This window comes from Dromaius novaehollandiae, chromosome 2 (genome assembly GCF_036370855.1).
Source record: "Dromaius novaehollandiae isolate bDroNov1 chromosome 2, bDroNov1.hap1, whole genome shotgun sequence".
Taxonomy (NCBI): Eukaryota; Metazoa; Chordata; class Aves; order Casuariiformes; family Dromaiidae; genus Dromaius; species Dromaius novaehollandiae.
In genome coordinates this window covers 21,316,123-21,341,538 of record NC_088099.1, presented here as the reverse complement: position 1 = coordinate 21,341,538, position 25,416 = coordinate 21,316,123, and the positions used below count along the sequence as shown (strand labels likewise).

The 25,416-nt window shown below is 39.3% G+C and overlaps 1 long non-coding RNA gene across 2 annotated transcripts; it reads left to right on the top strand.

Moving 5' to 3' along the window:
• Positions 1–499: 499 nt before the first annotated feature.
• Positions 500–25,078, top strand: LOC112982298 (uncharacterized). 2 transcript variants are annotated; one of them, XR_010387382.1, is made up of 2 exons: positions 500–691; positions 24,285–25,078. It is a non-coding gene; the product is annotated as an uncharacterized LOC112982298 (long non-coding RNA). The 2 variants fall into 2 exon arrangements; XR_003258955.2 differs by lacking the exon at positions 500–691 and adding an exon at positions 23,133–23,893.
• The last annotated feature ends 338 nt before the right edge of the window (positions 25,079–25,416 follow it).

Below are 25,416 nucleotides of genomic sequence, written 5' to 3'. Positions count from 1 at the left end.
GGGCGGCGGGGGTCCCCCGCGGCGGGGCGAGGCGCTGCCCCCCAGCCGGGCCCGCGCATGGTGCGCGGCCGCGCTGCCCTTCGCGGCGGCGGAAAAGGAGCTGCGGGATGGACAGTCCAAAGGGCGTCGTTCCCCCGGCGTCAAAATGACACGGAGCGCATCAAAACTTTCAGGGGGAGGAGAGGGGGGAGGGCGCTCCGCGGAGCTCGGTGGGAGCAGACAATCCGGCAACGCCGTTTGGGTTCACAACTGGGCTTTTCGTGAAAAATACCTGCTGCGGAGCTGCACCGGCCAGCCTGTGTGGTACGAATATCGCAACCTAGATTAGGTTTTACATGCAGACCTAGGGTACCCTTCACTGCGGCGAGGAATTTCTCTCCATTTTCTTAGCTTTGTATCCCAGTTACTTTTCAGGCTCGATGTTGGTGCTTTCTCAGAGTGAGCGGTGCTGGGGCATACCGGTGCTCCCCCGAGATGCCGAAATGTGCAGTCCTGCATTTCTGCAAGAGCAGTAGATTCAGCTCCTCGGAGCAGGCTTTTGGCATTCAGTCTTGGTTTGATCATTAATGCCATGGGAATGGTACAGCAAAAAACGATGCATTCTTCCCTAGATGTGGACCTCTTTAACCACCTGGAGTATAAGCCACCCTGACGGAAGTGCTTAACCCAGTGCAGTGCAGCCTGCCCCGAGGTAAGAGTTTTTCAGCAACGCAGTACTTTGTGTAGCAAGCAGCAAGGACAAATTCTACACATAGTTGAACATTATTAAGTAATCAGAATGCAGTCAGCTAAACTGGAATACTTGGCTATAATTCTTCCCTAGCAACCCAGCTTTTATGCACTGACTGGTTAAAGGTGTGGGGAGAAACATCAATTTCATAGAAATTAATAATATATGTGATTAAATGAGAAATACCTAATCAGGCTTTAAATATTATATGACAGAAGTTGTAAAGCTTCTTCTGTCTCATCTAGAGATAAACATCTGGCACCCAATGAAAGTCATAATGTTGAGAGGCTGGCTCTGCTACAAGCGACAGGAAAGCAGATTTGCAAGCAATTTTATAAATGCTTGTTTTCTGTTATAGCTGTCTTAGTGCAATAGAAAATGGCAAATTATTGACCAACTAGGCTTCCATTCCTGCAGTCTGATCCATCTGGGGGCTAGTACAGGCAATTCCCAGGATTCAAAAGTCATGAATCTGGTTTGCGGTTTTTTTTACTATTGTTAACCAGATATTTTTGATCTGGAATCTAAGATTTAAGCTCTCAGTGTTCATCACAGACAATAGCATGATAATTTTATCAAATGCATGAACATCAGTTAGGCCTCAGCTTGTTATTTTCTAGGCAATAGGTGCATATATGCCCTGCAGTGCAGATGCGGTCAATCTCATCGTCTGCTATATATGGGCTATACAGATTGCCTAACACTTTCTGTTGGACAGTTTGACTAGAGGTAGACAATAGCTCTTATTCAAGGCACTCTGGATGCCAGGCATCTGAGCATATTGGTAAAGGAAACTTGAATATATGGTAACTTGACCTTTTCTGCAGCAACTCTCCTTTGTGGATCTAAGATCACAGTTGAATTGAATTAGGCGCTGTACAGCCACAGAGCAAGCAATCTCCACTCAGCCAGGGCTAGAGTGTAGTGGAGTAGCAAGTCTATAACAGGAACTGGAATGGAGATCCAGCTAAATTAATCTTAGATAGAGGGCAGTGGACAATACTTAAATGGAAACAATTTTTAATTCTTGCTTAGCTGAACTGGATTCAACCTGATAGTTCACAAGTGAAAAGGCTCTGTAGCTCATTAGAAATACCTAGAGGCATACAGCTCCCCCAAAGCACAAATATGAAATCTTTAGGAAGGAGGCTTATTCTTGGAAGTTCCAGTTTATTACAATCACGTTCAGAACCATCTCCTCAGCACACAGACGAAAATCATTTGCGTATTACTCTTAGTCTCAATGCTGCAATAAAATCTCTGATCTTATTCTTAAAGGGCAGACTTTCAGTAATCAAAATATCAACACTAAAATGCAATAGTAAAATAAATAGGAATAGCTGCAGTTCTATAGAAATCGTGTTTTGGCAGTATAAAAACATTCCAATATTTATCATTATTTCAGGATCTTTTCATTAACTTTTAATAGTTTTCCCCATAGGAGGAGAAAAATAAGGTCTGAATCAGAATCTTCATTTCCACAGCACAGAGCTCTTTCCTCATGAACCACAACTTTTTTCTAGTGCTGTTATAATGAAAAGCAGGTTCTTATGTTCCATGCAAATCTGTGGGAGAGAAAAACCTATTTTACCAGCTGCCTGTTTGTGAGAAAGCAGTGAAACATTATTCGTCATTAGTCTTTTTCTGTTCTTCTGGGTAGATAATGATGCAGTGGTGAAGTGCAGCAAAGCCAAATATAACAACCCTCCATTTCACTAACCAAGAGGATATAAACCGAGGACCACTAAACAGAGAAGGGCAAAGATCTTGCACACTAGCTAGACAACTGTTGCCACAATTATGGAGTCTATAATAGATGATGGACCTCTAGACAGGATCTAGAAGTGGTCCCCAACTAGTATTATAAGGCACATCCCGAGTTTTTAGGTAAGTATACTTAATCTCATTCAATGCATTTCACTGCTGTTTATCTAGCCTAGATGACTGAAAGTGGGTGTTTGGCTAAGCAATGCAAATCAGCAACAACTGCAGCTAGATGCTTTTTTTCAGTGTACATATAGTGGTCCAAGTGAGAAAGCCCTTCTCGGGTAGCATAGTTAAAGCACTGGAAGTATTATGACTGGGTAAAATGGTGCCTGTAGTACTAAAGTTTCTAGATCTGCAGAGTACTACTGCAGTACCCACTGCATTTCCTATTTGCTTATATGACAGAAAAGTTTTCAGTGCTGTTTTCAGTTCATGGATGGAAAAAAGAAAAAAAAGTATCTTGATATGTAGTTTCACGTGTTGACATTGAATTTTACCTGAGCCAGAAAAGGTTGGGAACCATTTTCCTAGAAAGTTACTCAGTGTTACTGGAAGTGGCTTGACAATGTCTTGAAAGAGACCACCCATAGAGACTCGTTTCCACTGCGACAGGGACCGTAACAGGGAACTGTTTCTGCTCTACATGTAGCACTTCCAAAAGGTTTCTTGTAGACTTCCTCAGCTCTCTCACCTGCAAAATAAGCTCCTTATAATCCTTCTCCTATGGCTGGGGTTAAGACCTGTTGGGGCCATCAAGTGAACTTCCAAATGTAGCAAGAAGGCAAAGGCTTCTGTCTTGCGGCTGAGCATGTATTCCCCAGGCTGTGTAAGAGCCCAGAGGCGGTGCTTGCTGCCTTTCTGTCATCCCATGAAGACACTATCTTTCCATCAGAATTTCTCCAAATGAAGTCTTCTCACAATATTATGGTCGCACAGAGTCCCACTGAACAAAATGGGACTTCATGTGAGCTTAGTAATCCATCTTCTTTCACAGCAAGGAATGCTGTTTTCTTCCATTCATTCACATACGTTTATTTAATTACATTTTCTGAAAAAAATACTGAATGTTGTGCGTCATGATTAACAGCTGATGTCCCATTTGCAGAGTCATCATTCAATCATTTTTCTAGAATAAATATGGCAATATGCTCTTCTACTCTGAAAAAATGTAAAAAGGGTGAAACAACTGACCGGTTACAGTAATGTACTCAAAATACTATCTTAGTGCTGTAACCAGCTCATTAGGTTTGCATATTAGCTCCAGCAGATAACAGATACTGAATGAGATTGAAGTGGAAGGACGATCTTGTGGTTAAGGCACTGCATGGAGAATTGTAGGTGGAGCCTCTGAGCTCATACTGTATTGCAGTACTGCAATACAGATAAATAATAATAGTGAAAGAGGTGCTGAGAAACTCTGTGGCTGTCCTTAATTATGTAGGAAGGGAAGGCATTAAATTTATATTGTTTGGCACAGGAATTGCCAGTCAATTTTTGACCCTTACTGTTTGACTTTACAATTGACCACATAAAAGAAGAAACTCTCCATAGTTACACTTCAAACAGGAATAATGCAACTTTAATTTGACCTTGTTTAGAGCTACTGAGGTGCTGTTAGAGAAATGTGCTTTTAAATTCTCCGTTGTGAAAGAGGAATTTATGCTCTTCATATGCAAGGGTCAGTGGGAATATGTTTTCAACTTCAGCTTTAGAAAAGCTAAAACCAAAAGTGAATATTTTCACATCAAAAGTGAAACAAAACCAGCAATGTTTAGAGATGACTATTTTCTGTAATACAATCCAAACAACATTCTGCAGTGGAATCTCAATGCTTGTTCTGAGAATTAGCTTGAGATTAAACTATTAGAGTAAGGCAATGCTAGAACTAAAATGGTTAGCCAGTCAGCAGCAATGTTTCTTGTTCTTAGGATCTCCTTTTTCCCTTGGAAAGCATGCAGACTGAATACTGTATCCTGCAACAGGCATATCCTTAGCAGATATATGGAAAAGTAATAATAAAGAACCAGCTTGACTACAGAATTGTTTAAAAGAAGGGGTTCTTCTCCTCTTAGAATTAAAGTTGTAATGGAGGTTTCCGTTACTTTATGCATGGAGTCAGGATTTTCCCATATTAATGGGTCTTCCAGAATACTTGGCTGACAATCTCTCCTCAAATTATGTATAAAAAGGGAAAAAAAAAGGGTGGGGGGGGAGATGTGCTTAAAAGTTTGACTGAAGGCAAAAGGTAATGTAATAGAGCCTAATAAAAATGGATTGGTTGCTTGGACTGTGCTAAACAGAAAGTTGTTACCTAGCTCCTTTGGTTTTCTTTGAACCTAGAATAGCTGATTTATGAGCAAAAGGCAAAGTGAAAAATTCTTTCTGGTGCAAATCCTATTACCTTTGTGCATACGTATGTGTTTCAGAAAAAGTAACCGGGCATCAGTGAAGCATATGCACTTCACAATTCAAGTGCACAAAACAGGTAGAGTTTTGTGTACAGCAATACACAGGCTCATTTGAGAATCTGCAATTCATGCTCAAGCTTTTGCTTTTTTAGCAGGCATATCCGGAGGTGGAAGTAGGTGGGCACAACTAGGAAGCTATAACCACACATCCATTGTTTGTTAAATTGTGTCTTCTGTGATACAGGAGAATGAAAACAGCCAATTTGACTTAAGGGTCAGTAACATACTGTAACATCAAGACTGGGGTGCCTATGCACCCTTCACATTAAACTTACATGGTGTATAGTGTAAGAACTCACAGGGAAGCAGCAATGTGAACAGGTATGCTCAGAGCAATAAGAGCTGTGTTCTTTAGTAACGAGCTGTGTTGGTCCCAATGCCATAGTTCAACCATTTATTCTATCATTTAGTCTGTAGATGGAGTGGAGGAACTCACAGATCCAAAACCTGTGTTAGCATAGAAAGTAGTCTGAAATCCAGAAGCCAAGCCTAATTTTCAAATGGAATTTCCATATTTGGTGACAATGCTCGGAAGAAATATAGATTGTTATTAGTTAATGATTTATAGCTTTATTTTCTTCTTTCTATTATAGGCTCTATATTTTTCTAGCCAGTTATACCTCAGAGGATGTTCCAGCCACATAAGTGAAGCAAACATTTTTATCTTATGTATATTGCATTGAATTTGCATTGGGAAATCTTCTACCAGCTCTAAGTTCAACTGTTTTCCCTCTCTTCCTAATCAGAGTTAGAGAATTCTTACCATGTTTTGCAGGAATGGAAACACAAATTAAAAAGAAATAAGGATTAGGGGAGATTAAAAGTCTATCTATTTTATTTGATAAAGGACTAAATTTTCATAACCAAATAACTGATACAAGAATGAAAAGCCATCAGCAGAGCCCTTGGAGAACCTGAACTGAGAAGACTGCCTTCAGTCAACTCACCTACCCTGTGTCAAGAATCAAAACTAATTGCTTAATCCCCATTCAAAAGAGATTTTCAAAAATTTTACCACAGCAGAGAACCAGTCCAACACAGTCCATGCAAAAGCCTCTATCATAAAATGTCAACCTACCAGCTACAGGAGGATAAAATGTTAATTATTCAATCTGTTTTTCTAAGTTTCACTTTTTAATTGCTGCATGGAGTAAAAATATAAAGCTTGGTTTTGGTTATGAACATGAAATGGAAATAAAAGGTTATTTGTTAATTGTGGCTATTGTTTACTAGCCTATGTTTAGCATGAGAACAAAATAGGAATTTAGAAATTCCTATTAGGGTTCTAAACTGAATTTTAAAAAACTGATGAGAGAGTACTGGTAGCTTTGAATAAAAGGACAACAATGGCATTATTCATACTCTTCTCTATGCAACTACTTTCCCATTATTTCCAGAAATAGTAGTTGAGTAGCTTCCTGCCTAAAGAAAGAAACACAGTTCATGTAGATGGAACTTGCTCTATAGAGCTTTTTAAAAAATGGTTTCCTTTTTTAAACTGAGGAACATAGTGAAATACAGGAAGGGTTGGGCTGTGATTAGACTGGATTCTTGAATTTAATGTTTTAAAAGGCTATGTGACCAGTCCAGAGTAAGTAAATATGTTTACTCTGTAGAAGGCCTGGAAGTATTGTAGGGAATGCACTTTCCTCCACTGCCAAAAGAAACAGCCTCTTGTACCAAAGGTAGAGAATTATTAACAAGCCTGAGTCTAGGCCTCGAAGGACACTGCATTTCCAACCCTCCTAGCCAGATTTTGAAATTACAGCCTTCGCAGTGCAGACCTGTCAAATCTCACACATTGAGAGGGAGTCTCACACATTTGGCTCCCAACTTACCTCCCCTGCAGCTAGACCTGTATTGCACTCATTTGCAGCCTCATGCCAGGGCTTCTCTCCCGCTTCATAACCTGCCCCCCGGGCCAGGCGCAGCTGAACTCTTCATAGTTCAGTGTTAGCATTTTTCCAGTTTAGGTTACTTTTAACCCTTTTGTTTTGAACGTGCATACTATGAGCTTCAAGACTGTTAAAAATAAATAAAATACTATCAACTTTTTTTAATTATAATTTATAAATAAATAAATGGAAAGACATTTCAGGTATGTTACAGAGGATGGTTATAAATGTACCCAACTCTTATAAAAAAGCTTAGATTAGCAAGACAATGGCTGATAGTAGTCTTCTCCCAGCAAGAATAAGGACATTGGTTTCCGCAGCACCATTCCTGTCCCAAGGACAGAAGAAGATACTAAGAGAATAGGAGACCAACATCTGGGCAGGATTAGGTAATATTCATCTTCCTCAATTTACTCAGAGGTGAACTGCTAAAAACAAAACAAACCTCTACAATAAGTTTAGCAATGTTCATTTCCATTTCTGTTCAGTTCAGACACTTGAAGAATGTGGCTGTGAGTTCTGCCTCATATGTAAGGTTTTGAGAACAGAGCTTCAAAGGACTGAAGCGTGCGGACAAAAGGCCAGTGCAGAGACCTAACCCTCACTCTCACCACCATATGGATCTCCAGTGACCCAAAACGCACTATTTATGGCCTAGCACACTTTCATGGAAAAGTCAGGGATCGCACCTTGAAAGGAAAGTCTCCTCAAGGAACCGCACAGGATTGTCTTCGACACCCTTCAAGTGTGTATTTTCATAGGCTACTTTCCTGGGTCCAGAACAAGGGCTGATTTGTACCATCTTCCTAAATACAGATCGCATGGGGTTGTATGAACCCTGGATGGGGAAATACATAATTTAATCTTGTATTTGTTTATTTAAAATTGAATATAAGTACATCAGAAAATTAATATTAGATCCACTGCATATCTCTTAAACAGCTTAACTTTTAACTGATAAAGTTTTGGTTTGAATATAAATCATCTTGTGTTGTACATTCAGGCACTTTTTACTGTATAAAATCTGTCATCTCTTAAGCCTAGACTTACTGTTTTCACTTTTTTCTCTCTGCAATAGACAACGTAAGGAAAAGTAGGTCTAATGCCACCATTATGAAAAAGATAAAGAGTTCAAAACTCAAGTGCCCTTTTCTTTTCATCAGATCTCTGCACTTGCTCATTCATATAAAATAAAAGTAGAAATGAAAGCAAAGTAAATATTCAGCCAAAAATTCATCTGAATGCTCTAGACCTTCAGTTCTCAATAATGTTGCATTTGGGTGGAGGGCGGTTAAATATGATACAAAGACATGGACATAACAAAGAGGGACTGCAAAAAGGCATTACTAAACTTTTCTCCTTCTGACTTTAGACTTAACAGCTAGCATGTTAACTTTAGTCTCCAGAGGTAAATGGATAGTAACATATCACATAAATGAAATTTTCTAACATGTAATTAAAGATTTTCAATGTGAAGTTCTCATTTTTCCCTGACAGCATTCTATGAATTATCTTAAATGGTATCTTAGAAAAAGCAATTATTATGTGGAGCATTAAGCAGAGCACAAATATGAGCACACTGCAGAGATACCAGTTAATTCTACTTTGACTATTGAACCATAAATAAAGGAAAACAGCATTCTTAAATAGTTCTAAAGTTAAATAGTGGCAAGCACTGGCTGTTTTGCCATGTGAAGGACACAGTTTTGGGACACACCAAAAGGAGATTATGATGATGTTACATTATACAGAATGTTTCATTCTCATTAAAAAAGCTAATGATTTTTCACCTTCCCTGGCTATACTCACCAGGCCAAATACTCTGCCCATCTTGGCTTGGCAGCAGAGTAAGTTTTGAATATCATGAGAGTGACCTAGTTGGTCCATCAAGGGAAGGAGGGAAAACTCCAGAGCACCTGGTCTGCAGAGTTCCCTCCAGTGCAAGCTGCCAGGCCATCTGAGCTACCCAAACCGAGCAATACCTGTCATATAAGGCAGGGTGTCCCAGTCAGCAGCGACACGCCATCCTGCTCTTATGAAGGATTAACACCACAGCCCCAAAATAACCACCCCTGTTGTTCAGAAAACAGAGCTTCCCAAATTAGCTAATAGAGCTAAAGCACTTGATCTCCCCTAGGTTTTCAGCTTTCATAGGCGGCCTGCCCCTTCTGCCCCCGAGCCACGACCATGCTGTGACACTGTTAGCTGGTAGCAGCCCGAGAGTGGCCAGGCACCTCACGTCTGCCCCCCAACCAGCTGCATCGGCGTCTGGGCTGGCAATGCTGCAGCACACCCCGCTGCCTGGCACCGCGTGCGTTGGGGCACTGGACACCATTTTTTCCTTAGAAGCTGCTATTTGCTAGCTAGTAAATAGGGAGGCGGTTCAGAGTTACCAGGTTTTCCAGGACTCTCTAACACAGCTGTTACCCCCAGGGATGTAGATGTCTATAGAGGCCGAATGCAGATGGGGCCACCAGCACAAGATTCCCTCCAGAGGAAAGTCTTCAGACCAGAGAAATGTTGACATAGTTTGCTTGAGTTTGATCCAACACACATTGAAATCAACTAAAAGACTCCCACTGACATCCGTGTGTGCTAGATTAGAGTTTAAATACAATAGGTTATTTAATCTGCACTAAGGAGGAGGCTCTGTGTAAACAAAAAACACTGTAGTTCGCTAGGCGGTGGCACCACACACCAATTTTAAATGTCATAAGCTCCTTTCACAGCACCGATTGGTGCAAGTCGACAGAAAGATACTGAGACAACCCTATTTATAACTATTTTTCTCTTCATGACAGTTGACTATTTGATGAGGGAGAGGCCAGATTTCTGCGGGCCAGGAGGCTCAGATACTATTACACTGAATTAAACTTTAGGGCTGTTTATCTATAAAATCCTGATAAATAGATGTTAACCACTCTAAGCCAGCCTTCAAAGGGTTTCTTAGTAAAACAAATTCTTCATGCTCACAGAAAGCTTATTAAATAGTGTAACACCTTGAAAATTGTTCTATGGGAAAACTTTCAAACAAAACATAGATAGTAGTAAACTTCCCCACTCTGATGTTATCAAAATACTTCAAGGGAAAAATGTCAACATGACATTTACACTTCTTTTCTTTAATGAACACTTGCGCCTCCAAGCATCATTCAGAAATGGTGCCTCAGTCATACTTACAGCCCTGACATGGACAGTGCCTTGCTCTTCAGCACTTACGCAGAAGGGCATCATTACCATCTTTTTTAGACTTTTCTGAATTGGTACTTGACAAATTTCTTTTGCTCAGCCTGTATTCCAACTGGCATAAATATTGAGGTCAGTGTATAAATATAATTCTGAATAAATGCTAGAGTACATCTAGTCTCCATAAATCCAGTTAAATAAGGCTGGATTGAATAGTGGATCAACATTATATCCTATCAGAAAATTTTCTTCATAAGTAAAGCTGAAATTGCACTTACCCATATCTAAACTGGTGCAGGTATTACGGCCAACTCTAACAGCAAGCGCATCTTAAGACCACATCAGTCAGTCACTTAGTCCATAAGGTGTTTTTAATTCATGTTTTCATACTCGCCTTGTAATTTCTGAATGCGTCTGCAGCGGTAAGGTGACTGATATAACCCATCCAATCTATTATGCAATATTCTGCAGTATTTCAGAGAACTGTCCTAATTAGTAAGAGATCACAACACTACTTAGAGAAGAAAAAGTAAAATCACAGTTCAACAGTAATCATAATGACAAGGGAAAAATTCAACAGGAAGACTGTCCTGAAAAATTTGTTGCATTTAATTTGCTTTCAAGTCAAATATGCTTCTCTTATTAGATATAATTTTTCTAACACTTAAAACACTAAAAGTTCTTCATGATGCTAGAAAGGAAGAAAATACCAAAAAGCATTAAGTAAAAAAAGTGTATGTTGCATGTGAGTTACAGTCATAAAATGAATCCACTCAACTGACGATAGATCAAAAAACCCACAAGCTTTAAAATTATACCAAAATTTGTCAAGATACAGTGTATCCTAAAAATTATATACAATGATTATCACATGGAATTTCTCTTTACTGTTTTTTAAGATTCTTATTAACTAACCTGCAAACCTTTCCAAATGCCAGTCAAGATTTCTGCAAACTTACCAAGCTACCTGAAACACAAAACAAATGACTTCAATGTTGTTTTTAGGCAACATAATCTACGAAAGATTTTTTTAATCAAATGTATCTTATAGAGCTAAAATATACAGCAATACTGTTTGAAAGGTTAAGAATAACAGACAGTAAATTCCAGCACAAAATTCTGTGTGAAATTAGTACCTATTAGTTATCAAATGAGAACTAACAATTACAAGAACTCAGCTGATTTCCAGCCTTCACAACTCCAGCAGATTAAAAAAGATCTAAGCTTGGTAAATTTTGGCTACTTGTGAAGCTGGCTGTTCTTTTAGCATTAAAAGTAGATTTCTTTTCTCTTCTGTCAACAGGTTTTTCCTGGACCAAGATAGAAAATGTCATAAACCTTTTATGTCATTATTAAGTAATTAAATTAATGCCAGGTTAGCTGTAAAGAAAAATTTATGATAGTAAGGATAGTAAAGCACTGGATCAAGGGCTGTTCAACCTCTTTAAGTACCTTTCAGGTGAATGATTTGATTATATGATTTCTCCATGTTAACTGTGTCTTAACATCCACCCAGCTCTAGGTAGAAAGGAAATATTCATCATGTTTCATGTATCTTTCTGTTATTAATGAGCCAATAGTGGACCTAGAACCACATCAGAAGAGAGCAAAAAGGCACATCAGCATGATATGAGATACTTAAAATCTTTATTCCAACTTAGATTTTTTTCCCCATGAATTTCCTTCCTTAAATTTCAGAATTGCTCAGTGTCACAGGCCATTGTAAATTTTGCAGGGCAGGATCCTGCTTCTGCCCAGTTTTTCTTTCCTGCCACCTCAGGTTATCAAGTATCTCATATAATGAATGGGAAAGTCATTTACAAGAATATTGTCTTTAAAAAACTTCATCTAACTGTTTAAGAAGCAGTAATATTTGGGTTTAGCGATATAAAGGCAAGTGAAATTCAGTTTAAATATTAGAACAGCCTACAATCCAACTGGTCTGTAAACAAGTTGTACAGTAGTTCAGCTAGATTGCTTCGCAATTTTCCAAGTCACTGGAGCAGTAAAGGTATCAGTTATTTGAAGAGAGGATTAACTGCTGGGATTTTGTCATTGCTATATTTTTTGTTATTATTTTTTAGCTGTAAGGAGGTAGTGACAAAGTTACTTAGATGATTTTAAATGTATATTTACATTTCTGGAAGCTTTATTAAGTGTAAAGAGACTCCTTAAGCTCATGTCTTTTTAGAAAAGACCAAAACCTTTTATTCAGAGAAACAACTCCTCTAAATACTGTTTTTTCCATTTTAACTATACTGGTTCATGTTTACAGTACTCCAGTAGCTTCCAGGGTTCACTCACGATAATGAATGAGTGCTTGTAATTAAGGATTTCACATGATTTTTTTTCTGGACACCATCTAACTATTAAAATTGCAGTTTTACTACTGCCCAGCATTACTTCAATCTACTTCCTCTGTCTGTGTTAATAGTTTTAGTGACAGATTTAAACACTATTACTTAACATCTCAAGGATGATTAAGATTTTGGATTACTCTGAGAGAAAACAGAAAGTGTTAACCCCCCAAAAATGCTGATATAAAAGAGCATTCATAGAGTATACCCTATATATAAGCAGAAATAGTAGTAATAGTGTGTTTCTGCATGAAAGGTCCATGCTGGAGCTTGAATGAATATATTTACCTAACCCCAAAATTATGAGTGCTCTCTGCATAAGATGTTGTGAATAACCTAAGAAGGGGCATATATTTAAGTAAGCTAAATATTTACTTAGTGGCAATTGTGTAGCCATTATATTTGACTTACTGTTTGATTTTACTCTGATATTTAAAGCTCTTTTCCTTAATAAAACAAAACATTGGTTTGGAATTCAGGTAGAAGAAAGAAAGAGAAGGATTTTTTTCTCTTCTTTTGTCTGCCTGGAAGAAGCATTAGCTTCATCAGTGAGTGCAGAGCTAGAAGCAATTTATCTAATATGGAAATGACTCTGTCTAAAATGCAGTAAACACTACAGTCCAACGTTTGCAAATTAGGGCAAAAAAAAGCTGACCATATCCTTTTATTGAACTAAATTACTTCTAAGAAATGAACATTACAAAACTTGGGAAAAGATATTTTCAAAGAAAGAATAGTAAATGCAAAACCAATGCATTATTCCAAGAATTTGAATTGATCAGCCTGTTATCTTCAATCTAGCAAGCACATTTCTCCAGGGATGAGAAATTGGTGTGGTACATGCTCCAAACAGACTCCTGAATAGACTGCCCAAAGACAGACTCACAATGTGATATATCGTTCTCTACTGCCATGTTCTCTCATTCTTATTGAAAGTGTTTGAAAAAATAATGAGATTTAAATGGCTGTCTCATAGAAACTATCTTTTAATAATCGTTAAAAATCATTATCTTCTGGATAAATCTGTAAGAAAAATGATTATCCTTTTCTTAGTATTATCTCGACACCAGGAAATCTATCTATGTAAACCTGCAAATTCTGATTGATTTTATAAAGTCTCTGTATCACTGAATTTTTCCATATAGACTGAATCATTTGCTAACAGGCACTGTCGCATAGTACATGGAAGTTGTGTTACTGAAATATCAATGCTCAAAACTGTGACTAGGACTATCTTACTCATACAGTGAGTTGCTGAGCAGCAGGAAACAAATTTTTGAGTCTGCATGGCAAGCTGATGGTAAAAATTCATTAGATGTTAGTAATTCTGAGGGGAGGCTTTAAGGCTGATGGAAACAGGCACAGGAGAAGAGGTACTACTAGAAGGTTACAACAGGAGCAGTTCTCTTCTGAGTAGCCCTGTTTCCGCAACCAGGAGAGAAAAAGAATGAGCAAAGAACAGAAAGGAAGATGAAAAAAGGGTCTCTGGGCATGAAAAAGACTGACGGAAACCTGCATATTTCATGCTGCCGAACAGTGCTGCAGCCAAAGAGAATGCGCACTGTCTGGTGCAGCCTAGTGAGTGCATGCCTTCGTGTTTTCCTTCCTGACTGTGTTAACATCTCTTTCATGTGACCCAGTATGGGTGCCTGGCTCAAGCCAGGGGCTCAGATCACCCATTCAGGGCTGCATTAGCCTCTGGACAAAAGGACACATCCTTTCACTGGGGCTCTGCTGAGTGCTCAGCAATGAGCAGGAAGAACTGAGAGGGCTTGTGGCAGTTTCAGAGCAATTGGACTGAAACTAATGCAAAATCTCAGTTTTCATAGCAGCTGCATGCTTTCAGAATGCCACCTCTAATGCTGGGAAAGTCCCTGTGTCTGACACTCCTACAAAATCTGTGCAACTACAGCCACCAAGCCAATGAGACAGCACCTAAATTCTGCCCAGTCCTAACAAACAGGACTGTGTGCCCCCAAGGGCTGGGAATGGCATCTGAGCAGCCAATATGTGGAGAAGCAGAGAGGTGTTCATCAAGGCTTGACAAGATGGTCTTCTGGACATACACATTAGCACAACAACTTATAAAGCTATAAGAAAGCTTCTAAAGCTACAACATAGAAAAGTCTTTAAAGAAAGTTTTGTTAAACAAAACTTAGTTTCTTATTCTTAGACTGGCAGCCAGAAGTCTGGTCACAAAAAGGCAGACAGCATTCATGAATATGAATAGCCCAAGAAAAATCAGTTCTTGAGCTGTACACACAATGACGTTTGTCCGTTGCCCATCACTGTAATTCAGGGCCTGTGCCTGTTACCACCTGCTTTGGCAGGCTGAACAGTTGCTTCAAATGGAGCCCTCGAGGACACCCCAGTTCTCCTACAGAGCAGGCCAGTGGCTAGGGAGGTTGCTCTGTGCAGGCCGCTGAATTTGAACAGTGAGGCGGATTGCTCAGAGCAGCAGAGGCTAGACATTTAAGAGAGGGATTTAGGAAACCAGATGACTTGAAGACAAATATAACCAATGAGAACACAGAGGCAGAGGCTCTGGAAGCACAGGTAGTCATCCTGGAAAGGTAAGGTTAGACAACACATCTCTCAGAGCTGGATACAATACACTTGGAAGGGTTATGGGAGCTCATTAGTTCCCCATTTTAAAGAAGAAGGTCCAAGTGTCTTTCTCTGCCTTTGAGGAGAGACTTAGATGTCTGCTGCAGACAGCCTTCAAACTCTTTTTAAGGTACAAGGAATCTTAATAATAATGGCCAAAATAAAAATTAGGAAAATGTGAATAAAAACAAATCAAGAAAGTGCTATGCTTTAATTTTGAGCTGACCCTCAGCTCTAGAAAGAAAAGTTCATAAAATGCAAAAATCACAAAATGTGGCACATCACAAGGGGACTACATCCCTGAATGATTACATTTGTCACTGCAGTACGTGCTCATGCTATTTACTGATCCAGATTACATTTTATGAGTTCCCAGACAAATATGAAATCAGAAGACATTACGTTTCACAGATACTAGGCAGTCTAAGGCAAAGGACAAGAAGTAGATAAAGACATAAGAGAAATAAAAAGACAGAATGAGATGATATCAGTACCTGTGATATAGTCTCCCAACCCAAGCAGGCTAACTTAAGTTTCTTAGACATTGCTGAAAAGGGAAGTTTTGAAAAGAAAAGTTGATTTTATGAATATCTATGGTAGCTTCATTCAGGCAAGAGAGACAGAATGAAGAAGCTTTGTTTGAAAATGTAACAGGTGGCTGAAGACCGCAGTAGATTAATCAGAAGCATATACACAGTGTGTAAGAGATGATAGGATGAGATCATACTGCAAAGAACCTGGACAGCAAAGACAAGTCACTCATTATGTAGCTCAGTAACCAACTACAAGGATCTGTCATTGATACCTCACCTCAGATCTTGCAGGGCAGCTGAAGCGCTACCCTGCACTCCAGCAGTGACATGCTTTTAGCATTGTCCCAGATTGGGCAAACTATGTAACTTAAGCACATTCTTTAAAGAGTGAGATTGTCCTAGTTGTAATGGTTCACTGCTCCATGCTTGAGAGACCTCAGTCTAGTCTAACAATTTTTTGGTTGGAGTTCCCAATAGGAATTCAAAATTCCAGTTTTTCCTTTTGAATGCAAATGCACAAGATTTTGTAAAGATGTTTCACCTGCCTTTTTAGACTTCAGATGCAATCTCCAGTCTGCTGGATTTTGGGGGTTCCCTATGCATGCTGGGGGAAGGTGATCTGCAAGTTGTCACTTCGTTCTGCTGGGTCTCTTCCCTAGCAGTACACAGAGGGCATGGGAGGTACAGGGCTGGAGAATTCTCACCAAGCCGTGGAAACCCTCCAGAAATGTAATAGCCTTCAGAAACTGCTACAGTAATCTCATCACAGAGTAGCTCCACAGTCTTGCAGGACATGTTCCCTCTGCTCCCATAGCATCAGCCTGATGATCTAAACTACCTGTTTTACCTGCTGAGGTCAGTCACTATTCAGGATCCCAAAAGAATTTATCTATGTTTTTTAGCATTTACAAATAAGTGTACTTAAAAATCACATTTAAACAAATATATGCATCTTTTTCCTACATGCTGAAATACAAGATCAATATTTCACCTGCAAATGTTGATAACATTACCACAACCAGCAAAAGCAGCAGCTCATGATGGGGGAAAAGTAGAGAAAAGAACTAGAAGACATTTCTGTGAAATATACTTATAAAAACAATTAATTTTAAACAGAATAAGTAGAAAAGAGATTAAAATTTTTAAAGATTTATTTCAAAATTGAATAGTTTCTGCCATAACAAATAATGCATCTATTGAGGAAAAAAAGACATACCTAAGAGATTTCTTCTTTCATCTGTGTTTACTCTAAATTACTCTGACTGTGCAAAATAGCTATAAGTTGAGTAGTCACCTGAAGTGTGCAAATCACTGTGCTGTACACTTTAAAAATGCTATGGACTGTATGTCCTTTAGAATTTAAAACAGGTGTCTGCACAGAGAAGCACAATAGCAGAAAGTGGCAATCCAATTGCAAATCAGCAGCCCTGCTTTCATATTCCTGCCAAACATCCTACCCAAAACTGGAACATGTGTGCAAGCCAGTTTAACTACTACTGCAGGCGGGTGACCACATCCTTCATCTGGCTCCTTAAACCCCTCCTGTCCCTCCCTTATCTCAGCAAGCCCCCCTTCTTCCCCGGCATGGGAAATCAACAGCAGAGCCTCTCAAAGGGACAGGGAATATGGCATATGCCACCTCCGCTTCATAGTCATTTTGTTCGGTTCCAGGCCACTTGTTTTTCATTGAGATCACATTCACAAGGAAAGATGGCAAAAATGTATTTTTGCAAAACAAGACAGTTGTTTGTATATAATTCACAGATGGGAAATACCTATACAGTAGCTGAAATTAAAAGGCTGTACTTTTATTCGTAGTAAGATAACAGTTTTTAAGTAACTTATCATTGAGTCTCCTCTATCGAGACTCCAGACACTGCACTCTAAGACTGCAACAATCTCAATTTGTTTTCTTTTTTTAAAATGAATTTCTAGTCCTCTAGGTTGGAAATACGTATTTTAAAGATACAGAAGGCAGAAAGTAAAAGTAAGTATTTTTTAAAACTCATTTTGCATGTTCATCTCATGCTCCACTTCATGACTTTTGAATACTATGTATTCAGTAGTACAGAGTAACGTCTACATGAATTGCATAAATGTAATAGTAAAAGTTGGAATCAAGTACAAAGAACTGTTTCCTACTCTGAACTTATTTATAATAAACTTTAGGTCGGAGTCTTCATACTGCAACAGAATCTACTTCTTTTCTACTATTTATGTTTTCAAATGCTGATATGCATATCCTTAAAGGTACCCAGTTACTGCAAATGACACACACAATACAGCATAAAGATTTGGGAATCCCTGCCTCGGGTTATATGGTATAATTTTTCTTTGAAGGATTTGTAATTAATCATTAAACAAAACCAAAATAAAACCCCAAGTGTTATTAGCATTACCTGGAGTTTACTATAAAGTGTGAGTTCAACTTCACATATTGTCCCAGTTTGTCTTCAATATCGAATTTTACAGCTTCAGGGCCTCATAGATAACAAGATTAGCACATATTAATCCCTTAATCCTTTCTCTAATTGCTATGAAATCTAGAATCATCAACAACCTCAGTCATTTCTGATCTGCTTGTAAAATAGGACATCAGGTTTTATCACGTATGCCTAAATTGTAGGCACAAACACTACAAAGTGTGATAAAGCCCAGGTGAGGGAACACTGACACTTCAGACAGACATTATGAATATTACATGAATGTAGCGTGAGTCTGTATAAATACAATCTTTGGTTCTGAAACAGTTTATTATGCAGGTAAATCACTTAGTCCAAAAAGACTCAAGAAAGAAATATCTGAAACCTACTTTGCTTTATAACAAGGTTTTCCAGCTACACTCATTTTTCCTATGCGCTTCCCTTTGGTGCTGTTTCTGGCACTGTCTCACTACTCTTCAGCTTCTAAAGAGTACTGAAAGGTTCTCAGTTTTATTCTGTAACTCTAGCTGTTTTACTAGACATGGTTTAATTGCTCAATAAGCGGAGAGTAGTTTAACAGCTATTTATCCTTGTATAAAATGTTTATGCTATTTAAACACCTGAGGATGCAGGTTAGTCTAGATTTGAAGATTCCCCAACTGGAAGTAAAATATAAGTTTTTGAGGAGGAAAATAAAAACTTCAAATGTTGGTGTTTCTTTTTCTTTGGCAGGTGGCAGCAGCCTGGAAAATTACAGTCAGTCCTGCACAACAAAAAATATCTTTAAACTAGGCTAGAAACACAGAAAGTGTGGAGCTTTGTATTTATATGTTTGATGGGTTTTGGTAGGATGAGGGAGTGCTTGCTCTGATTCGCAGATGCTATAGCCTATGTGTTATATTGCTTTCTCACATCATTGACTAACATAGTGTTATACTGTGAAATTCCAGCACATGATAACCAAAAGGCACAGTATTGTCAACCAAGACAAGAGATCTTAAGATACAAGAAGATACACAGACACCATTACTAGACTAGGCCCTTGATTTTTAAATTGTTTACAGAGAAGAAACCACGTAGACAAAATAGACTCTACGCTAAACAAGGGATGTAAGATGAACTCGGGTGGCAGAGAGGGGTAAGTAACCTGTGTACTCACCACAACATAATGCAGTACAGCGTTGCCTGAGCTTTCCTCAGGAAAAGAAAAGCAGCAAAGCCCTCTGGGAGGGATGAGTTAATATAGTTAGTCTGGCTACCCCAGCCAGTTTGGTTTAAAGGCAGCTCTATATCTCTGCATGGTATTGACATGTACTCTGCACTTAAATCGTTAGGCGGTGCATCAGCTGATGAGTTCAGGCTCAGAAAAGAGACAGTGTGGTCTGTTTTCTGCTCTAGAATATCACAAAGCAGCTGGGGGTAATGAGAGACACTCAGAGGCTTGGTGGTCTGACTCTGTGAAACAAATAAACTTCTTTGGACCATCTAGCATCTGTAGAGCGTCTTCAGTATCTGTCCTTAACAGCTTGCATAAATGGCATACTGTTAAACACTGAGTCTGGTTTTATTACGGTATCCTGCTCACTCCTCTCTCAAAGTGTCTGTAAGAATACATTTTTTAATCTAGGTCACAGTGATCAAATAAATTGCTATTTAATTATCAAGAAAGAAGATGAACTTCATCATAGGATATCTTTTTATAAATGCTTGTAGCACAAGGAGCAAATAAGAAGCAACCACAACTCACAAGCAATAAGTCAGCTGATACTGGGCAGATCTGAGGATGTAAGATATGACCAGAAAGAAAACACTGGTCATCCTATAACCTCCTAGATGTTCCTAGGCCTATTCTATGACATGAGATTAAATTGTGTGAGAATCAACTCTATATTTTAGATACCAATTAATCATGTGGTAAGCAATCTGCCTAGGGTCTACACATATAAAACATAGGTTATCGTCCATTTTTGCAGTGGCTAATTACTACCAATGGAAACACACTATATGCTACTTAGAACATATGTTATCTAAACCAGTTTTTTTACAAGAAAAATGTTAAGCCAGTACCTACCTTACAAATATTGAGGATTTACAAAATACTCCGTAGGCAGCAGTTTCTGAGATGGGCTTCTCAACTCTTTCTTACAGAAGCCAACCTGTGAATAAAAGGTTTTTGGCTTGTTCCTAAGCATCTTGAGACTGATCTGTGCAGACAGTACAGAATTTAATAACCAAAAAAAAAAAAAAAAAAAAAAAAGTCTGGTAGTGGGCTAGTTTTAAGGGATGTTTCTAAGGCCAGTGGCACACAATAAATGCATGCTATCAGAGTTCTCTTTGGAGTTTCTGTTTGTCCATTAACACTTTTCCTAAAAGAAAAAGACCCACCTTTCTCACCACTGCCCCTAACTGAGAACATCAGCTGTACAACCAACAGCTACAGCATGTCTGGAGGTCCTGGAGATTTTACTGCCAGGGTTACTGAGGCTATGATTTCTGCTGCAGCCACAGGAGTTCATTACTTCTCTATGTCTGACTTTACACATCTTTTTCAGTTACTGTCAGATATTTTATTATATTCAGTGTATCTTACCTTAAAATATACTTTAAAACAACATAGATCCCTATCCCTGAAGTCAGTAGAAGCCTTTCCTTTTTCTTCAATATAGATGAGATTAGACTCATAAAGGCATATTTTCACATATCTGTAGAATCAGATTTCCAATTTGTACATGTTTTAATACTCTGAATAAGTACCTATTCCAAGCATGAAGCTGCGAAGCAACAGAAGACTGCAGAGATGTGGGCCACAAGCTTAAACCCAGCTCTGGAGGCAAGCAAAGGACGGAGATAACCTGGATAAGGAAATGGCATGTGATGGGCATGGAAGTACGTTCCTTAGTCTCAGACGTGTTAGGTAGAAGGAGGGAGCACCACAATGCCCTCCAGCATTATGGAGGCAGGTAAGGAAATTACCAGAACATGAAAGAAAATCTGGGGAAAATATGGGGAGCGTTATGGAGAAAGGACACAGAAAAAGCTTTTGTCCATCATAAGCTGGAACAGTTTGAGTCATCTCTGTATTGCAGTAAGGCAAATCAAGGCTTATCCCATGGAATCAGTCAATGGGCATGAATGTCAAAACACTTTGAAAAAACATCACGTTGCTTCACCCACAAAATCTTCTCCTAAATCTGTACTTTTTATTTAGATACATCTCCTGACTGGAAATCAGTAAACAGTCTCAGATCTAGCGAAGTCTGATTTTGCACAGACTGTCTCAGTTGATTCCCACTAAAATGACTGTGGCCTCTCTGCAATGCCTCCAGCTCACCTCCATAAAGCCCACATGCACATTACTTTCATCTTTTTCTCATGTCTCTAAAATACCTGCTAGCTAACACGTGCTGTGGCTCTTCCTGAGGTACGTCTGTGCTGACTGGGCAGCCAGTGCTTGTGCTGATGGACCAGATGGCATCTAAACTGAGAGAGTACCTCCTGAGTTCACATTGCAGTCCCCTCTGTAACAAGGACAGTAACCTGGATTCCCTTTTTTGCCCAGCAACTGATTTTCAGGCCTTTGAGACTTTATACTCTCCTGACAGATTTGATTGAATTTAGCCAAGTTTAAAAGTTACTGAGGCAAAATGATAGAGAGAAGGATAGAAAGCGACAGACAGCACACTCACATGAGGTTCATTTCCTTGGTAAATCAAGATGAACAGGGACAAATTCAGAACCTAGAGTTATATACACTGTTAGCCTATGTGTGTGTATCATTAGTGTTCACTCTCTCCTCTCATCTCTTTCTGACTGATGCTCATATAATGAGGAAGGCATCTGATTTTTTTCTCCTTACCTTTTAATTAGTACAGCATACTCTCATTCCAGTGAGCCAACCAATGCCAGCAATTAGTGCAGAGTTATTTGTTTCCTCAAGGCCTTTCTTACAGTACGCACATTTCTTTGGCCTCACAACATATAATCTCTATGTCAGGATAAGAACATTATTCTTTTGATAGCACAGATGGGTAAAACGAGCTAAAGATGACTGTCTGAAGATGCCCTCTGTTTTGGAGCTGAGTCTGGGATTTCGAGTGAGGATCTCCGGACTTGCAAACCGGCGTTTTGCTCCACACCGCACAGCCTATCTGCCAGTGCTGCCAGGGGCTACAACCGCCCCAGAACAACTGCCCCAGCTCAGTCCTGACGTAAGCCTGGGCACACACATGTTATCCGAAGGGTAGATGTGGCCAAAGAGCTTGGCTTCCCTTTCCCTCCTTGTTTCCAGAGCAGCCATCTGTTCTTCTTGGTGCTGCTTTGCTTTGCACTTGCACAGAATCAGTCTTAGACTATAATTTTCATGTTTACCTATTGTTTTTGACATGCTGCCAACACTGTTGACGGTGCAACTGAAAATCATCATTTCCTCCCTGTCAGACTTAATCTCTCAATCAAATCTGAGCGGAATTTCATCAGGCAAGGATAATGCACTTCTCTAGCCACAGGACTTTCTCCCTGCCAAATTTCTGAGGGCTTCCACAAACCAGAAAAGTTCATAAATATTCTTTAAACAGAGAAAGTAAGCAACCTAAATAGAGAGATCACTGTTCTTGTCATGATAATAACATTAGCTGAAGATTTCATTTCATTTCTTAGGAAGATTTCGCTTGCAGTGATCATCCATCTTGCTGAGAGAGAGCTGAAGAGTTTCCCCTGTAGACCCCCGTTAATTCTGTTGAGTGGCATGGGAGGCTTTTGAGGGCTCCCTTCTCCTCCTGAAGGCCGACTGCATCACAGGGAAGTCACAACTCAACCTCACCCTCCTGATGTTTGGAATCGGTGACATAGGGCTTGCTGGCTTAGCTTTTAAAAATTATCCCTTACGGAAGTAAAGGACGTTTACTATTTTACAAATCTGATTACTTTCTTCCTTCCCTCCACTGAATACTTTAATTTTGTAAGGATTCTGTACTTGGGGGAAACAAAGAAAAACACAAACTTCAAAATTTTACCTCTTATTCTACAATTATAATTTTTCCTTTAATATGCTACTTAAGAAAGCCATTTTTGTCTCATACTTTCATTTTCTTTAAATAATCAAGAGTGTTTAACATTTGCTTGGTATTAATTTTATTGGGCTATCTTAATAAAACTAATACTTTTACAATCCTCATCATCTTTTACATTATTGGGAGTTAGAGGCTGCTAGGGCAGCTGTGAAGGTTAGCACTTACCCTTGTGTGGGTCGGGAGAGTCACTTCTGCTACATGCTCAGCTTCCTCTGGCTCTGCCCCAGCAGTACTTTCGAGATTGCTTGTGAGCTCAAGGGCCAGATTCCAGTTTGACTCACATCACATTTACCCCAATTTAATTTCTATGACTTGAGAGAATCCGTTCTTTATTTGCTCTAGTATAAGAACAGAATCAAACTTTTGGTCTCCTGGGAGTGTTGTTCCTTCTCTGTCCTCTGGCTAAGTGCTATTAGGAACTCTTGCAACTGTTTGTTGCTTTATTTTTATGCACACGTCAGTGGCTCAAGCAACCTCTCAGTGTCTTCCAGTAAGAAATGTGGCAAACTAACATAAAAGGCCTCAAAGTCTCTGCAGGAAATGTAAGAGAACTAATTCTCAGTGTGACAGAATCCTTGTCAAATCTAGATTTCCCTCTACTTCTCATTCTTCCCCCAAATTAGGAAAAAGTATATACAGTATCCTTTTGTCTAAAATTCCAGAAGCTGTCCTGTGGGGGTGTAGCCCATATCTAATAACTCCTTTTCTTAAATCTCTTTTAGTCTGCGTTGTGAATTAGTTGGGATTGTTACAAGCATCAGCATTTTTATAAATAACCATGCTGTTGAAATTGCCCTTGTCAACATGGAAGTCTGCTTTTATTCACTTACTGCAGATATTTGTTTACCTCTTCCACAGGTGAGCATGCTGTTGTGTGTTGTGTGTATATGAATTTGTGTCTGATTTTAGCTTTCTCCTATTCTTAACATAGTAGTAATTTCCCTAGAAGAAAAACAAGTTCCTATTTTTACCTGGGATAAAAGACAAACTACAAGGCACCACTCAACTGAATTGCCTTTTCATGTAATTCTGCATTTTAAATAAAGCAGCAGTCTAAAGGCCTTGCTACAATGGAAGGTTCCCCCAGCTTATATAAGAAGTCGTGCAGACAGGCAGCTACTTCAGAGGCTGCCACTGAAATTCAGACAGAACTAGTTCAGTCAAAAATACCATCCAGAATAATAAGCTCCCAGCGTCTGGAGCTCAAATCCAAAGGATCCCCTCACCCCCTTTCCTTTTTTTTCCTCAGGATGCCCCCAGCTGAAAGGCAAAATCAAGCCACCCAAAGGAAAGGAACAGGACTGACTTTGTCCTATTAACACGGCACGCACGTGGCTGGCATTTGCAGGAACCTGCTAGCAGGAACTCTACACTCTACAAATAAGTGTCACTATGGAAACTAATCAAATGAACAGAAGTATGAAAGAGACCGCCCCAGGAACATGTCTAAGAGGCATAAATATTACTATCAACAAATTCTTCAGTTTAAAGGGCCCCATTGAAAAGGTTAAACAAGCTGGCCAGGTGTCTCAGGGCTCTGGAGCAAGTTCATGACTTTTTCTCACCAGGTCAGTGGCATCCGGGAGCACTGGGAATCTGCAACGGGAGAACAGAGACTGCTTCGTTCCTGTGCACCTCAGAGCTCTTGGCTCCAAGAAAAACCTTGTTTATATCCTCCAGGAGGATGGCTTCTTGGCAGACTGTTTTGTCTCCGACAGCTCGTGAGGCTCGGGATAAAAAGCTGGGAAAGCGGCAACTCAAATACAAATTAGAATTAAAGGTCTTAAACAAGCTAAGTTTGTTGGCCTGGGAGCCAAAAATGTGTTTTATTTCAAATATGTACACAAAATTAAAATATTTTTCTTTTGTAGAAGATTTTCAGCCACTTCTCTGAAGCAAATGTTGGCGTCATCATCTCTGTTGTGCTGTTAACATAAGGAACTCTGTATGCACACCTCACTTTTACTGATTTGTAAAATAATGTGTAAGAAATTCTAGTTATTCATAAGCAAATAGTAAAATTCATGCTTCTATTGACCCAGAGCATATGTCTTTGTATTTAAATATATCGCATGCTGTAGAGTGCCCTGTTACAGCACCGTGATGCATTATAAATAGTCAGCCTTTTGAAGAGAAGAAAGAAACCAAACCTGAAGTTTGTATGGAAGCCAGTAAATGCTCTTATGCAGACTCAGTGGTAAAACAGAAAGGTAACTGAGTAGTCTCCTGACTTTGATCAAGCAGCACCTTCAGGCAGCCATAACCTACTGCTATCCTTCTACTCTCAGATCACTGAAAACAGTCTTTAAAGTAGAACATCCAGCAAATTTTGGAAGAGAACAGCAGGATAGTCAACAGCTGAGTCTGATCAAAGTCGACAT